The sequence below is a fragment of the Manis javanica genome, chromosome X (genome assembly GCF_040802235.1).
Source record: "Manis javanica isolate MJ-LG chromosome X, MJ_LKY, whole genome shotgun sequence".
Taxonomy (NCBI): domain Eukaryota; kingdom Metazoa; phylum Chordata; class Mammalia; order Pholidota; family Manidae; genus Manis; species Manis javanica.
Genome location: NC_133174.1, coordinates 133,714,877 through 133,728,444, shown reverse-complemented (window position 1 = coordinate 133,728,444; position 13,568 = coordinate 133,714,877). Strand labels below are relative to the sequence as shown.

Below are 13,568 nucleotides of genomic sequence, written 5' to 3'. Positions count from 1 at the left end.
GCCTTCCTTAAGCATTTGTGATTGGCTATAGGTCAGACCCAAGTCTTCTCCATGTCTCGCATCTTCTTTGAACCAGAAGCTACTCAGGGCATGTTCCTTTCATGGAAATGGCAGAAGTAAAAGAGAACAAGATCAAATACACAAACATATTTCAGCCCTCTGCTTGTGTTTCATTCTGTAATATCCTATTGGCCAAACAAGTCACAGTGGGTGGAGAAGTACATGCTTCTCATGGAGGTGAGGGGGGTGAAAGTGTAAGTTTTTCTTACCAAAAATCCAGTCTATGCAAGATATTAGATTGGACACAGAGTAATGTGTCAAGATAATCACTGTAGTCCATTTGAGAGCTGATGGTCATTTGGATCAGTGTGGTGGCAAAAGTAGTAAAAAGTGGATTGATTTAGGACATAACTTAGGGTAATGCTTACAATCGTTAAAGATGAATTTCATATAGAGGGTAAAGAAATCACAATTGCTCATAGGTTTTTTATTTGAGCATTTGGCACCTGTACGTGCCATCTGCCAAGATAGGAAAGACTGAGAGAAGAACAGGTTCTTGATTTTGGACATGTTATAATTAGAGAAACCTGCTGGACATCCAGGTGAAGATGGCTATGAAACAGTTGCCTATATGAATCTGGAAGTCAGGAAAAGGGGTAGAACTAGATACACATTTAGAAGTTACAAGCATGTAGATGGAATCTAAAGGCCTGAGTGTGCAAGAAATGGTTCCTAGATACTCTCCCAACCCAGACGTGGCTCTGCCTGTCCCTGACATCGCTAGTCTCATCTCCCAGTATCTGTTTCTCATATCCTCACACTTTATCCAAAGGAGACTGACTTCATCTTCTCAAAATGTGCCTGCACCCTCACCTCTCCTCAGCTCTGATTATGTTACTCTTTTTGCTCAGAATGCCCCTTTCCTCAACCTCTTCCAGTTGAAATTCTCCTTTTGCAAGACCAGGCTCATGACACTTTCTCCGTGAAGACTTCAAGAATACCTACACCTGGCATTGATCTTTTGCTCTTTGCTGCTCCCACAGTTCTTTGCTTATATATCAATTATCAGAGTTCTCATACCCAGCTTTCTGTTAAAGCCAAATTGACTCAATTTCCCTCTACTGATTTCTATGGCTTCCACCACACTTCAAATAGACACAACTAGAGATCTGCATAACAGCTTGAAAACCATTTTTCCAGTCCCCAACCCCCATTTCACAGATGGACATTTAGGCCTGTACGTCATGAATTAGACACAACAGGTTTAAACTAGCAGTTAGCCCTGTTTGTCCATGTGGCTGTATATCACCTATTAGACTTTTCCTGAAGGCAGGAACCTGATCTAACTCAAATTTTCTCCCCATACCTCCCAGCTTCTGTAAATTACTAGTGTTGTATAACATTTTTGTTGAGTTTGAACTTGGATTATCATCAGAGACTAGATACCTTGTTTAAGTGGTGTTTATAAAGAGCAAACATAGAGACCCCGTGGATAATCACTGCAATATGAGTTTTTTATTGACAGAATACTTACTATACATTGGCTCATTTTAAAGAAGATTCACTTCACTGTGAACCAAAACCAATCATTTTTCTTCCTCGTTGTTCTCCTACCTATTTATGCTCTGCTATATATTCAACACTCAGAATTCCTGACTATAGATAAGGCATCCTGAACTGAGATTTCTTTTCAGCTTCATTGAAGTGTAATTGATGAATAGATCTGTAAGATATTTAAAGTAATAAAGTTACACTGAAATTATTATAATGCTACTGAAACGGCGGAAACTGTAAATAATCTGCCATTTCTCTGAATTAAACAAGCGTCTTACTGAACAGGTACTGACTTGCTCAGTAAGCCAACTGTTGGGCCCTGTCACAGTGCCAGGAATGATCTTTTCTTTGGGGTGGGGGTGCTATTGAGCCATCCGTTCCAAGTTAAAAGTGGAGGAGCAATACACCCAATAGTTTAGAAGGCCATTTCAAAGAAGGCAATAATTGCTTGACAATGGAAGTTTGTGCAGTATATTTTAAAAGACATTTTGGAGAGAAGTAGAAATCCTCTAGTTGAAAAAAATGCCAAATTTGTAATATAATGTAAACTTGCTTCTGTATATTTTTATTGATTTCTTGACAATTTAAGTACATATGGGTGGATTTTATTCAAAACATAATATCGATTTCATGCTGATATTTATTTTTAACCTTACCATTGTACAATAAAGAAGAAGGAGACGGCATTGCACTGGAAGGCAAGAGAACTAGCTTCTTATCTCAGCAATGCCATGAACCATTACGTTAGGCAAATTATTTCACTTATTTATGTATTTTCATCTGTCCATCTAACCATTAATAATTGCCTACATTATATGGCATTAGTAATAATGGTATTGTAGAAATTTTATTGGCTACAATCTATTTGGTTGTAACAAGTTTAAGCAAAAAGGGAGCCATTATTTTAAGAATGCTAAGGGATCTCATGGAGCCAAAGGGCAGGTTTGCATTCATGCTCAGCAGTGACCTGGAACTAGGGGCTGGGAAAACTCAGGGATTCCTCTTTCTCTCCACCTGTGGCTCTATACCTTTCTGCATATCTGTGTCATTTAGTTAAAATGAAATTAGAACCTTATTCCCAACCTCTGAATTCATCCAAGAAACAATCATTTGCACAAATCGTGTCATAAGTCCATCTCTGGTTCAGTCTACAGTGGCCTGTGAGTGGGGGTAGGGTGTGAGTGTCATGTTGTATGAACTTGTTTGCCAGGAGCCCCACCACTGTACCGGACGGTGAGGGGTGTGTGGGGGTGGTCGGTGAGTACTGAGATATAGTTCTCAAGAAAGAAAGGGGGATTGAGATGTTATGAGGGGCAGAATAATTGTCCCTCCTAAAGATGTCCATGCCCTAATCCCTAGAATCTGTGAATATGTTATGTTATATGATAAGAGACAATTAAGGTTTCAAAAAGAATCAGGGTTGTTAATCAACTGACTTGATATAAGGAGATTATCCTGAATTATCTGGGCAGGCCCAGTGTAATGAGAAGGGTCTTCATAAGAAAGAAGCAGGTCTGAGTCAGAGAGAGATTTTAAGATTATATGCTGCTTGCTGGCTTTGGAGATAAAGGACTCACAAGCCAACAAATGCAGGCGGCCTCTAGAAGCTAGAAAAGGCAAGGGAATGAATTTCTCCCTAGATCTTCCGGAAGAAATACAACTTCACCACCACTGATCTTCACCCTTTGATACCCACTTGGTACTTTGGCCCTCCAGAACTGAAAGATAATGAAGTTGTGTTATTTTAAACCATGAAGTTCCAGGTACTGTGTCCCAACAGCAATAGGAAAGTAACATAGAAATTAATTCAACAGTATTCTTGAAATGGCATGCTGACTTAGAGCAAAATACATAATCATAAACTATTCTAATCCCTGGAAAGAAAGCAATTTGTTTTACTGAATAATAAAAATGTCAGTCTCTCATAGCTACAATTTCTTCATTTATTTATTATTAAATAGTGGAACATATTATGAGCTAGGCACCATGCTGGCCATTAGAAGAAACAGCATTAAATGGGAGATGCAAAATAGGCACCAAGGAGAGGAGCACTAAAACCTTGTCTCGTCGTTCACAACCTCTACGTCAGCCCAGACACACGCTCATAGTCAGTGGAATAAAGTTACGCTTTCTCTAAACGAGTCCAAACTACTCAGAGCTAAGTTCCAGCGCTCCTCGGCGACAAAATGTTTCTGCTCACTATGTGGTCCCTATCTTGGCTTCACTATTGTAATTCCAGAATACAATCCATTCTAACTGCTTTAGGCTGTTTCCCCATGATACTAAAATCTTTATCCTCAAATGCTCTGGTAATTAAAATAGCATGAACTATGTAGAGAATTTTACATTTCTATTAAACATATAATTTCTTAAGTCCCTTTCTAATGTGTATAAATTCCTGCTTACATGTGGTGCTTTATTACTACAGAATTATAACAACAAAAACAGTTACATACAAGAGCAACTAGATCTGGGGACTTTGAAAATCCCTAAATAATTAGCTATATTTGATGAGAAGTCCCTGTTTTATGCACATCAGTCAATCAGCCCATCAAATCTACTTATTTCTTCAGAAAATGTTTTCAACAAAGAAAATCTATGAAAACATAAAAGTTTAGCTGTAGCCAAAAATCATGATCCAGTCAATTTTTGCCCTCTTCACATTAGACTTTCTGTTTCATTGAGAACTCCCTATTAAATATGTCTTTTATTGAGAGCTTGAGCAATGCACCTTTAGCCAGGCTTCTATGTGACATCTGCTGCCAAGCCCCCTGCTAGTTTTAGTCAAGTGTCTTACAAGAACCCAGATGTGCTCTTCTGTGCCTGCAGCCAGGGAAAGATTTTCATGACTAATATAGTACTTTCAATACCTGCAAGGTCTCAGGAGAAAGGTAAGTTTATATAAGGGTCAGGGGCTTTTCTATATACAAGCAATGAACAATTGGAATTAGAAATGAAAAGACAATGTTTATAATAACACCAAAAAAGAAGTTCTTTGGTTAAACTCTCAAAACATGTATAGGAGTTATAAGTGAAAAACTATAAAACTCTAATGAAAGAAACTAAAGAAGATCTAAACCAATAAGGAGACATTTTGTGTTCATGGATTGGAAGAATCCATCTTAATAAGATGTCGGGTCTTTCCAAGTTGATATGTGGATTCAACACCATCTCAATCAAAAGTCTTATAAGATATCTTGTAGATATCAAGAAACTAGTTCTAAAATTTGTATGGAAAGACAAGAACCAAGAATAGCCAACACAATACTGAAGAAGAATGTTGGAGGACTCAAATTATCTGATTTTGAGACCTACTATAAAGCTACTGTAATCAAGACCACATAGTATGGGTGAAAGTATAGACACGTGGGTCAATAGAATAGAAGAAAGAGCTCAGAAATAGACTCACATGAACACCATTAACTGGTTTTTGTCAAAAGTGTAAGGCAATTCATGGAGAAGGGATAGACTTTACTCAAATGGTGCTGGAGTAATTGGACTTGAACATAAAAAGTGAATCCACACACAGACCTTACACTTTATACCAAAATTAACTCAAAATGAATCATAGACATAAATGTAAAATGTTAAACTATACAACAAGGAGAAAACATAGGGGAAAATCTGCATGGCTTTGTATTTGGTAATGAGTTTTTAGTTAGAACACTGAATGCACGATTCATGAAAGAAAAAGACTTAAAAATTTCTAGTCTGTGAAAGACACTGTTAAAAGTGTCTTTTAATGAGAAGTAAGCCTCAGCTGGGGGAAAACATTTGCAAAACACATATCTGATAAAGGATCTGTATGCAAAATATACAACGAACTCTTGAAGCTCAACTACAAATCTTCCTCATCTTATAATGAGGTTATGTCCTGATAAATCTATCACAAGCTGAAAATACCTTAAGTGCAAAATGCAAACATCAGAGCTTAGCTTGGCCTACCCCAAACGTGCTCAGAGCACTTACATTAGCTTACAACTGGACAAAATCAGCTAATACAAAGACTATTTTATACTAAGGTGTCGAACATCTCATGTAACATAACGTATTGAACACTGCATGAAAGTGAAAAACAGAATGGTTATGTAGATACAGAGTGGTTGTTGGCGTATCAGCTTTTCACCCTCGTGATCGCAGGGCTGCCTAGAGCTGTTCTTGCTGCCATGCCTGGCATCCTGGGAGAGAATGGGCCCACATATTGCCATCCCAGGAACAGATCCAAATTCACAATTCCAAGTGCAGTTTCTACAGAGTGTGTATTGCATGCACACCATCGCAAAGTGAAAAAGTCCCAAGTTGAACTATTCTAAGTCAGGGAGCATTTGTATGAGGAAGCAAACAACCCAATTTAAAAATAAGCAAAAGATGGGGACAGACATCTCGCCGAAGATGTACAGACGGAAAGTAAAATTTTCCCTGGCACCTCAGGCTTCCATTAGGAATGCCTTTCTTAAATACTCCTGTACTCCTGCCCCACCGCTTTGTCTCCTTCACAGAAATGGAGTGAGTTACCTGAATGATGAGTTTGACAGAAAAAAGTGCAAAGATAGCTGAATCCCTTTCCCTAGCCTTTCTCTTTTGGATCTACCTCACTGCGAAGAGGATGTTCTCTGCATTATGTTACTGCTGCTGTATGCTTAGTGTCAAACACCTTGCTCTCGGTGCTGGTGGTTACGGACTGGCGAAGGTAGTATCTGATTATCCCGTACTGCCTGTAATTCTGGAGGGAAGCCCTTAGCTCTGGGTTTTAGTATTTAGACAATTGTTGCTTGAACACTTAAGCTCCAAAGTACAGCTCGGCGTTTATCCATAATGGTAATGTTATTTTCATCTTCGTATGTTTGCCCATTTCAATTTGTTTTGCATTCAGACAGGAAGATGGGTGCTGTTAGTTTCTACTATAATGCCAACAAAGGAGGTATAAACAATTCCAGAATTTTTGCCACAATGAGTAGCTGGATAAATAGATTCTAGCTGGGCTATTATTGGGCTTAAGAGATTTTTTTGTTGCATTTAACAGCTGTAAGATTATGGGGAGTATACTAAAGCATGTCTGGAAGTTGATGGGAACAGTCTAATAAAGAGAGAGAGCCTCACTTGCTAGAAAACTATAGGAGAAAAGTTTCAGGAAAATGAGAGAGGATGGAATTCAGAGCTCTAGTGAAGAGAAGTTGGCCTTTATAGGAGGAGTGATACCTTCCATGCAGTTGCGTGAGGAGATGAGAGCAGTTCACCATGTGGTGGTGTTAATAGCAAAAAGTAATAGGATAACAGAAGGTATGAAAAGGCTGGAGAAAGAAAAGTTATGAAACAGTAATTTTAGGTTGTAGGAAGACAAAACTTTTAGGGCAGTCTAGGAGGACTACTTGTTAGCAGTTTCTCATTCAAGATGTTTATTATACAATAAAAGTAAACACAATCGCTCAGTTGTGTCATTTTCTCTCCAGCAATGATCAACTACTTAGATACAAGTATAAGGAAGGTAAACAATAAAGTTCACCCAGAGTCTCGTGTTTTCCACACAAGTTTGACAGAAGAATAAGGGGAGCAAAGGATTTGAAGGTATTGCCAAGGGAATGATTATAATGATGAGCCCATGAAAGGAAGAACAGCCTGGATATAAAGGAATATGAGGCCAGATGGGTGCTGATGGAGAGTGAAATTGGTGGAATTACTGGGTTGGTGGTCCTCAAGAAGAAAAATTATGAAGTGGTGGTAGTATATAATGGCATTGGAAAGTTAGAAGGTGGTGGTCAGAAAGTGGGATCTTGATATCAAGATTTTAAAGGTAGTGATGTTTCTGGCAATGTCTGGGGTCTGGAGTATGGCTATGGAAAGACTGATTGAAGACAATCTAAAAATAAAATTCATTTGGGATGAGTAGAACAAGGAACATTGAGGCCAGGTGCTATGTGGGTCATCCACATAGACATTGAAGCTACCTAGGGTAATGACAAGAGTTGAGGTGGAAAGGAAAAGAGTGGGCAAGAAGCTAAAATCTTTCCTGAAAAAGTAGACAGTCTGAAAAAAGGGAGTAATGGGAAATGACAGGGACAAGAAAGAAAGGTGTGACTGAATGGCATGAAATTCAAAGCAGCAAAAGTAGGAGAACAAATTACCAGAAATTAGCAATGGAGAGCTGGCTACCCTGTCTCTGTTCTTAAGATGCCCAGAGTATGAGAAAAGCAGTCACCACAACAAAAAGAGACCATTAAAAACAGTATCTGCTTGACAGGGCTAAAAGGGAAGTTGCCTTTAGAAAGCAAAAGGAAAAAGATAGTCTATTTCATGCAAATGGTAACCAAAAGAGAGTAGGGGTGGTCACACTTATATTACACAAAACGGAGTTTAAGTCAAAACTACCACAAGAGACAAAGAAGGACATTATATAATGCTAAAAGGTCAATTCACCAGGAAGCTTAACAAGGATGGGGATTGGGTCATATAAGACAATGTAATAAGTAGCATGGGTATAAAAGCCTAGTGATAATGGATTACCAAGGGCCTTAAAGTTCTGGTGACATATGAGGTTCATATGTGTCCTCTGACACTTTAGCTTCATCTCCTAGTGGAAGGGTGGAATCAACATTCACTGAAGTGGGGAGACTGAGAGAAGTGGGAATCTGAAGAGGAGTGGGAATTTGGACAGCAATCAGAATTTAGATTGGGACGTCTATGAGATACCTAACTGGAGATGTTGCTTGGGCATTTGGACATATGAATCTAGAGTTTAAGATAAAAGATGTGTGGGCTGGTATAAAAAGAAAACAAATCCTACCATTTGCAACAACATGGATGGAGCTAGCGGGTATTATGCTCAGTGAAATAAGCCAGGCAGAGAAAGACAAGTGCCAAATGATTTCACTCATCTGTGGAGTATAAGAACAAAGCAAAACTGAAGGAACAAAACAGCAGCAGATGCACAGAACCCAAGAATGGATTAGTAGTTACCAAAGGGAAGGGGTTGGGGAGGGTGGGTGAGAAGGGAGAGAGAAGGTCATTAAGGGGTATTAGGATTGGTACACATGGTGGTTGGGGGGAGTCACGGGGAAGGCAGTATGAAGACAAGTAATGACTGCATAGCATCTTACTACGCTGGTGGACAGACTGCAGTGGGGTGTGGGGGGGGGGACTTGATAATATGGGAGAATGTAGTAACCACAATGTTTTTCATGTGAAACCTTCATAAGAGTGTATATCAATGATACCTTAATTTAGAAAAAATGTGGGCTGGAAATATCAGTTTGGGATGGATTACAAAATAGATGGTAATCAAATCCACAAAATTGAATGATGTCACCAAAGGGGTCAGTGTATATAGAAGACAGAAAACGTCCAAGAAGTTAGCCTTGCAGCATTTCAACATTTAGAGTTTGGAACAAGTTTAAGGAGGCAACACAGAGATAAAGACTGAGCGAGTAGCCAGCATGGCAGAAGGGAAACCTAGGTGAGTGTGGGATCCTGGAAGTTGTGTAAAGGAATTGTTTCAGGAGGACAAGTGATCGGCTGTGTCAAATCTTGCTGCAAGTAGCAGTAACACGGAGACCAAGAAAAGACTGTTGGAAAGTGGGTCAAATGAGGGTTAGTTACTCTTTTATTCTTTTTGTAAGATGTGAGAAATAAAAGCATGGTTGTATGCTGATTGGAAAGATCCAGTAAAGAGGCTGGGGTGCTAATGATGCAAGAGAGAGCAGCGAACTTGAATGAATGAGAAGCCTGGAGATGTCATGCCAATTGGCTTTAGTTAGAGGTTTGGGTAGCTCATCCATGGAAACTAGATGGAACACAGAATACAGGTAGGTAATGTGTACATATGAGCAAGTAGGTCAGTGTGCTTGTGGGAGATTTGGAGATTCTCTTCTGATTGTTTCTGTTCTCTCACTGAACTACAAATTAAGGTAATGGATGAAGACCGAGGATCAGAGAGGAGATGTGGGAGGTCTGAGAAGAGAGGAGACTGTTCAGTGCCCTGCTAGGAGAGTGGTAGAGAAGATGAACTTGGGATGTGTAGTAGGATTGGTTGGTGGCATCAGGGGCCCACTTAAGGTTTATAGTCATCATTTCAAAATGAGCCCACTTTGCATGGTTGGTGTTTTCGCCAGCTGTGTTCAGCTGTATTGGGGAAGACGAGCAAATACTCTTTGCTGCTCCCTGAAAGGCTGAGCTGGATTCTTCCTCTGGTAGGTAAACTCCAAGTACTGGATTGCCTTGGGAAAAAGCTCAGAGCGGTGAACAAAAACAGTTATATCCTTTAGCTTCTAAAGTCCAAGAACTGTCATTTAGAGGGCTGGCTTTTTCTAATCGTCACCCAGATGGAAATGAAAGGAAGCTCGTCAAACAGCTTCCGGAAAGGAGAACAGCCAAAACACAATGTTGTCCTCTTCCTTCTGGCTGGGTGACCCTCCTAATACCAAACAATGCCCTGAGCCATCTGGGACTATTTCTGAATAGAGGGATTTGACCTGCAACCTGTCTGAAATTCACACTGTCAGAAGTCACAAGGATTCCTGGCACTATCAGCAGAAGGATAAGAGCAACATGGAGAGGGCAGGATAGCCCAAGAAATCAAGATAGGGCAAATATTTTTCCCATTTATGCAAATGGCATGCAGGGCTATAGGCAGTAGTGGGGTGCACTAGCTGGCTTGCCAGATCCTTCCAAGAGGCTACCCAGTGGGATGAAAAGATTTCAGTTGGAAATTGTGGGGCGAAACACAAACTGGAAGAAGCAGGTGTGCCTCTGCAGAACCATTGGTATCAGAGGGTAGTGAGAGGGTGCCTAGCAATTGCCTGTAAACCACTGATTATTGCATGCACAATTAGTGGCTCTGAACAAGCTCTGCTTTTTCTGTCCTTGGATAGAACACACCGAGTGACACAGTCACAAACATCAACAGATGTACCACTGCAGCATCAGACACAACGGCTGCATCAGACTACGCATGTAGAGAGCCCCCATCTGTCTCCTCCCCTGCTGCCCTACAAGGCACTTCTAGGAGACAGGAATTGGATGAGTCTCACTGTGGCCCTCCAAAATTCATATGTGGAAGTCCTAATGCAGTACCTCTGAATGGGACTTCATTTGGAAATGGGGTCATTGCAGGTCTGATTCTTTTAAGGTGAAGTCATACTCGAATAGGCAGGGCCCCCAATCCCCTATTACTGGCATCCTTATAAAAAGGGGGAAATCTGGACACAGACCCACACAGGGGGCACATCATGTGAACGTGAAGGCCAAGATTGGGGTGACACTACTAAATCCCAGGACCACCAAAGATCTATCACCAGCAAACTACCCAAAGCTAGTCCCGGGCCAGATCCTTGCCTCACAGCCTCAGGAACCAACCTGCCCACAGCTGGATCTCAGGCTGCGAGTCTCTAAAATGGCAAGACAATACATGTCTGTCATTTAAGCTATCTGGTTTGAGGTGCTAATAGAGGCCTTTAATCTTCTTTTTTTTTTTTTTTAAACCAAAGCAGAACCACGGGAAGATGGAGGAAACACCTTCAAGAAGGAGAAGCCCTGAAACTGTGAACTTGACAGTAACTTGAATCTGACTGCATATTTACCCAAGAGAGACTAAATTTTAAACCAGAAGTATCTGAAGCATTATGAGGTTGAACTGGAATGCCATAAAATGAGCTGTCTTCTCTGGGCCTAGTTGGGGTTCAAATCTAAGAACAGCATGTATAGTTTTCTGAATAGATAGAACTTTACATTTTTCTTTCTCAGAGCAGGACTGGCTTCAGAGGACAGTGTCTCCTGTATATTCAGTGCTCTGGACAGGCCCTTCAATGGTGTGTGTGTGTTGGAAGATGGGAAGTTACAAAACTGTTGGTCTATTCGTCAGTCTATTCATGGCCAGTTATATCAAAGCATATTAGCCAAGTTTTAGTCACTGAATATTTGAAGAACAATCACAGGGATTTTTGTAATATTCTGTAAGTCTTGATAAATCCATTTTACTAAGACTTCCGATATTTTCTCAACTTAGGACCTGTGGCTTTCATATAGTTCAAAAGAAAGATTAACACCTCACACAAACCTGCTTTGCAATTCTCAAAGATTCATGAGGGAGGTCATAGATGCTTATGTCGACTACATGGAAATTAAGTGTATCCACTAGATGGTTTGTTTTTACATGATTATGTGAGAAAAATCCATTTTCTGTTAAAGGAGTAAAGTTGGAACAAAATGCAACATATACATTTTCAGCCCTGGATGAGGAAAAACATATGGAGGAGTTAGAATTATAGCTGTCTAGCCATTCTGAGAATGCCTTCATTAAATCCTGAGTACTCTAATGTAATGACCTAAACCATCTTCATATGCATTTCAAAGAATTCTCTGTATATAGTTATTTCCTACGTACTCTTTAATAGACAGTTTTTCCAATTCATATTAATGATTTTTTTGTATCTGCATACAGAAATTGTTGAAAGTTTGGAGTTATGTAGGGATGTTTTGCACAAATTGAGGGAGAAATATTACATGACATTACAGAATGTACATTTGTAGTAATAAAGTGACTATTTGATTTTTGTAAGGCCTAAAAACTATACATGAATTCCAATTTAAACTGATTAGTGCTGGACAGCATTGCTGAGTGGGAAAGTCCTTTATTGAAGATAGTGTTCTAGTATTTGCTCTACCATAAGCTGGCTGGGAAACTTTAGCTCCTTTGCGTCTCATTTGCTTCACTGATTAAACAAAGAGATCAGGCTAGGTAAATTCCAAGTTTTCTTCCAGTGCCAAAATTCTAAATTCATTCAACAAGTATTTATTACCTAATGTGTATGGGGGTGCTGTGCTGGTAGGTACTGATACCATGTCAGTGAATAAAACAGGTAAAATTCTCTGCCTTCATGCAAAGAAAATCTTGCTTGTATCCTTCTGGATTCCAGTGCCTGTCCCAACCCTGCTATTTCTATGTCCTGTGCCATTTGAGTCCTTTTCTTAGAGCAAGCCCCTCTAGTACCCCAAAACTTTCAAGGCTATCAATTGCAGAATTTGTTGCGAATTCTTCAGTTAGGCATTCTCTATCCAATATGCCCTGGCTCAGTACTATGTTAACAGTCTCACTTCTTCAAAGGAAGTATGGGGTAGTAGGAAAAGAACCCATCCAGGAGTCCAAAGCTCTGGGTTCAGATCCTACTGCTTCCACTCAATAACTGTATAACTTTTGGCAGAGAGCATATAAATTCTCTGAGCCTCCATTTCCTCATTTGCAAAATAAGAATGCTAATAACTGAGCTTCATTGCTAATAAAATAAGCAAGTAATAACACACTTGATAAAGACCTGAGAATACCTTGTAACTATTAAGGTAAAGCTAGATAATGGAAAGACCATGGATTTCGCAATCACTTAGAGCTAGGTTTGAAATCTGTCTCAGCATTTTCTCTTTGTGAGTTTGAACAAGTTAATCAATATCTCTGAGTTCCTTATCTATAAATTTGTACCAAAATAGCTGTTTTGCATGGTTATCATCAGCACCAAATGAAGTAGTAGAGGGGAAATACTTGACAGTTAATAATCAATAAATGACCATTGAATGTTACCTGTTATTAAGGCAGTTAGTATTTACTTTAATTACGTGCAGAGAATGAATTGTATAGATACCATATTCGTACTGGTACACAAATGAGTTCAAACTTTCCTCAAGAGAAATCATATAAACAAACAAATATATATTAAATATATATATACACATGCATATATATATATATATATATATATATATATATATATATATATATATATAGTTTAAGAGAAAGGTGTTGGGGAGGAGGGGAGAGGAGAGAGATTATGAAAGACTCCAGCTAGAACAAGGATGAATTGTAATTCAAATTCTGAGGTCAGGCTGGTCTTGCAGAACCATTAAATAGTAGTAGATAGTCCACATGTGGAAAGACACAGGAAATAAAAAGAGCAAGGAGATGTTTTTGGCATTGTTTAGTAGAATTGAAAATGCATAAACTTTCTTGACGTAACAAATCTACTCCTAGTTAT

The 13,568-nt window shown here is 39.4% G+C and overlaps 1 long non-coding RNA gene across 3 annotated transcripts in view; it reads left to right on the top strand.

The window, feature by feature from the left end:
• LOC140847343 (uncharacterized) overlaps positions 1 to 13,265 on the top strand; it is a 123,870-nt gene extending 110,605 nt beyond the window's left edge. For 2 of the 3 annotated variants that reach the window (XR_012127343.1, XR_012127341.1), the window contains one exon: positions 11,034 to 13,265. This is a non-coding gene — a long non-coding RNA (uncharacterized lncRNA). The remainder of the gene's footprint in view (positions 1 to 11,033) is intronic. The other variant, XR_012127342.1, reaches the window with a different exon arrangement.
• The last annotated feature ends 303 nt before the right edge of the window (positions 13,266 to 13,568 follow it).